This window comes from Nansenia antarctica (assembly GCF_963989245.1).
Source record: "Nansenia antarctica genome assembly, chromosome: 3".
In the NCBI taxonomy this organism is placed as follows: Eukaryota; Metazoa; Chordata; class Actinopteri; order Argentiniformes; family Microstomatidae; genus Nansenia; species Nansenia antarctica.
The window spans coordinates 39,052,417-39,057,354 of NC_137688.1; positions in this window are offsets into that span (position 1 = coordinate 39,052,417).

Consider the following 4,938-nt stretch of genomic DNA (forward strand, 5'->3'; position numbering starts at 1 on the left):
CTTACACAGGACACTGTATATGCACAGTCTCACATGAACAAGGGTGGCAGGAGAAACAATGTGTAAAACCAGAGAATCAGAATCAGAATCAGAATTATTGCCAAGTATATTTGCACATACAGGAAATTGACTTGGTGACTTATCTGACTTATCAACGTAACACATCTCTGTTTTTGTTCGACTGAACTACAACCACATATGATCCAAATTGAATTAAGCACCTAAGTAAAGATCTGCTTAGTCTCCTTCCCCAAAGGTCTGGTGGACCAACACATTAAACTTGGCCTTCATTAACCCAATAGAAAGACCATCGAAAATGGATGGCGCGTAGCCATTAGCTTAATCGGCTTAATCTGTCAACCAAACATCTACAAAAACACATTCCCCTTACCTCCCAATGCTCACATTCCCTTGTTATGCTACTTATGGACATTTCAGAAGAAGTTTATGATGAAGTTCTGTCACGAGTGTGCAAACTGCACATAGTAACATCAATAAACGATGTAGGCCTACAGAGGATTTGTTTATGAAAACTAGTCAACAAAAGAGAAGATTAATCTACCATCTTGATCTACCAGGTGTGGCCAACACTGTGCTCTATGTAAGCTGAAGACCACCACAGTCAAGGGCCAGACAACAACACTAGTGTCATGTTCTTTGTTGCGAAAAGATGTTGCAAGATAAATGGACGAACACCAGGATAGTAAGACATCACTATAGAGATGTCAGGACAGTGTTTAGCTCGAACAAGACCTTAACTGGCAATGATCAATGCAATGGAGAATCCAATTGCAGAGTCCTGTTTTCCCCTATTTTACACTGGTTAGACCCTTTTGATCCCAGGGGGAATGTTCTTGCCAGCACACTTCATGTTCTGCCTCCATTTGGAGCCTCACAGTAGTGTGATTCGCTAAAGTTAAACGATGACAAATACTTTACTTCACTCTCATAGAGTTCTATGGCCACTCCCACCTAGGTTCATTCTGAGTCGTTGACATTCTATCTGCACTGTGCGCAATAGCCTGGGGACGAGTTTAGGATCCGCTCAGAGAGAGAAGTGTTAGAGCACAAATCAGAGGTGTGTGGGCAAGTTAGGATTACACCCTAAAGGTGCATGCAGAAATGAAATAAACAGCCTGAATTAATCAATCAATCCAATGTATTTGTATAGTGCTTTTTATAAAGACAATTTATAAAGGGCTTAACAACAAGAAACATACACAAACAACAAAAAATACAATACAAACAACATGAACTATCACTGAAGCATACCTCCAAAAGGCAAGATGAGGAAAAACTCAGCATAGCAGAGAAAAACACAGGGCACAGTGGCAACAGTGAATACAGCCTTAAAAATGGTAAAGCACCCTTAATTCACAGTTGAATTTAGTAGGCTATTCACTGGGAAAATCTGCATAGTGCAGGATAAGAAGGGAAAAAAAAGAATAAATAATTAAAGTAAATCATGTCATACTGTATCTAAGGCACTACACCCATCCTCACCATGTCTTCTATTGTCTGATGAAAGAGAGCATTTTCTTGACTTGACATCTTGGAAGATGTCTTGTGACATTTTTTATCAGCATGAATACAAAGTACCTTGCGTTGCTATGCATTTAGAAAGTAAAAGTATAGCCACATCCTAGACACTTCTCTTGCACAGGGATGTTTTATTGGTTTAAATAACAACTTTACACAGCCATTACAGAATTTAAAGGCACAATTTTGGATTACATATATTTAATCATGGACCAATGATCTGAATACCAGGGGTGTCCAAACTTTTTTCACAGAGGGCCACATACAGAAAAAATATATTCAAGGCTGGGCCACTCAGTAGAGGTGAGGTATCGCCTCTGTATTACAGTTAACCGAATGTAGGTCAATTATGCTTGATACATACAAAGAAAAACAGCCCATATCATAACTTTCCATTAAATGTTTTTTCTTTTTTTATAAAGACGGCTCATTCTCAAAACAGCAGCCTCAGATTGCTTCTTAGTAAGTGTGATAGAGCACGTCCCCATATTCAGCATCAACATCACATAGGAAAGCTTGATATTCTCTGTGGTAGAGCCCTCGTGCTCTAATTATGTTGATAGTTTTCACAACTGTGTTCATCACATCGTTAAGCTGGACTGCCTTGGCACAGAGGGCTTCTTGGTGGATGATGAGTGTACAGGGTTTTTCCTGGCTCAAAATGAGGCGGAGGTGGTACCAGTGGTGTTTGACATCGGGGGGGACCCATGAAGCAGGGCTGTCAAACACTTAATTTCTTGCATTCTGGTGAATTGATATGCACCAATTTGTGCCCTTTCTGCAGCAATTTATGGTGGAAAGTTCATTATTTATGTAAAGGAAAACACAATATTCAGGCACCAGATAACCATTCAAAATATAATGTAATATAATGCAATATACGGCTCTCAGGCATTCTGTACTTTCAAATATGTATTCTCCTTGAGCAGTCAACATCAACTATAAGCTATTTCGCTAGCGAAAACGAAAGCTAACTTATTTGCTAAACAGGGCCCCCGCCACCACGTCGGCGCAATGCCGCAATTGCAGTTAGAAATTACAGAATAATTATATGTTTTGAATTTGTTTTGGGCCAATTAAAAACGTACCAGGGCCCGCAGTTGGCCCGCGGGCCGTCGTTTGGACACCCCTGGAATAGGCGATAAGGCATTCCATAGAAATACAGAGTGAGCTACTCAGATAAATGTGTATTAATCACAACATGCATGTATTTTACACTAATCCTACCTCAGTGATAAGATGCACATTCTCATTTAAATGGGACATTCAACATTCTCTGGTAAGTGTACTGACGGCCATCTTTGGTGTACTATTTGTACTATTTGTACTTATGACTTATGTCAAAATGAAGATGGTAAATAGTCTGCACTTATAGCACCTTATTCCAAAGCGCTTTACAATGATCTCTCATTCACCCATTCACGCACACATTCACACACTAATGGCAGCAAGCTACAATGCACGGCGCCAGCTCGCTCATTGGGAACAATTTGCGGTTCAGTGTGTTGCCTAAGGACACCTCGACATGTAGCCATTCATCTGCGTGCCTGTATTCTCCGCAGCATGGGGACAGCATGGTGGTGTATGTGTTTCTTGCATTTTGAAAAACACATTTGAATGTTCCCATGCCAATTATGTGTCACAATTCCATGTCAGCCATATTTGGTGTACCAGCAATATTGCTATGGTCGGGGGGCTTTGTCCATTCTAGGAATTATATTTCTAGGGCTTCAGATGTCCTCCTGGGGAGCAGCTGAAGAGGAGTGACTAGTTCCTGGGCTCTCAGCTCAGGGCTCTGGGCTTGGGACAGCAGGCTGTGCAGAGAGGAACACAGTGACCCTGACATTTTCAGCATGGCCGTGGAAGATGGGGATCCACTTAATGGCTGGCCGTGTGTCAGCCGGCAGCGAAGCTCCCAATCGATGATTGCTTCATTAGTTAATCTGATTGAGTGTGCGAATGGCCAGTGGTCGATTGCAGGTTATCTCTGTCTCTGCGAATCAGTGTTGTATCGATTTCATTGTTCTCTCTGTAGGAAGCTCAACTTTTTTCAAACTCTTCCTCATACAGTATACTAACAGAAAAAAGGTAAAAGGTAAAAGGTTATCTATTTCTGTATTTCTTCCCTTTGAAGTACCTCAATTATACTTTGGTAATCAATAGAAATGTTCAGACTCTAATTCTGCATTGTCAGTCTGTGCTCAGTGTTGGTGTTCTATGGTCTGCTGTACACTGTACACTCTAGTCTGTTATGCTGCTGTTATGCCTCGGGCTGGGTACCTTAAATATGCCTAAATGTGACTTGCTGGCAGCCAGAGAGGTGGTGAAATTATTCATGGAGACATAGGGATGTCTGCGCGGCCAGGCAGCTGTCAGCTGTCAGTAATGTTTTTGCTTCAACCAAGCCTGCAATTATTTGCTGGTTTGTCAGCTAATGATGACTCGATGCCTCTGGAATGAACAGTATTTACCTTACTCATGCTGCAGGTTCACACTGACAACAAAACCATGAAAATATACAAATGACAGCTTTTGAAAAATGTGTGTTTAGTTAAAGACCCACTAAAGGAAAAATGTACATTTCCATTGTGATTTTTGCTTTACCAGATCCATTTAGCATCACCCAAACATGATATTTTTGGTTTATGTTGTTTCCAGTACTCTTACTTACTAAAAGTAATTCTAACTACCTTGGGGGATGTTTGAGCATAATGACTTTGTCTCTAACAAGTCCCAACATGTATTTAAAGGCCTTTGATGGTTACTGTTTAATCTCCATTATTGTCTCCAAAGATGCAGCATGCAGTAATGTAATGACTTATGTACAAAATAAGGATAAAGCTTAGTAGTGAATCAAGGTTTCATAAAAAAGGGCTTTTGCTTCTAATCATTCATTTCTATTTCAGAGAGAGCCAAAAACATTTGCCTACCAATCCTTCATCTTTGACGCAGCTGTGCATCTGTGTTTAACTTCTGAAGTTAAGATGTTGAAATAGGCTCTAACTTTCTGTTCACTGTCATTCCCTGGAACAGATTTCAAACAAAAGCAGAGGTCTTTGAGAGAGAGAAAGCAGGTTGACATTCTATTAGCTATTTAATCTTAAAGGCAGAGGCAGGGAGATACCAAACCAAGATAAAGCCTTCTGATAGATTTGAGTGAAAAGGGCATGTCAAAAATATCAAAGAGATCACACAGGAGAAATATTTTCCATTTTTTCAACCACAGACCATGCAGCTGATGAGTTTGGGAGAGCTGTCATTACATTTAAAAGTACTTTTTTCTCTTCAAGGAACATAGCTTGGAAACACTTTTGTGGGCCTGTGATTTTCATAGTTTTTCCCACATCCCATGTATAGGTGTACACTACAGTGAATCTTGTCTAACCTAGAAGGCATTGC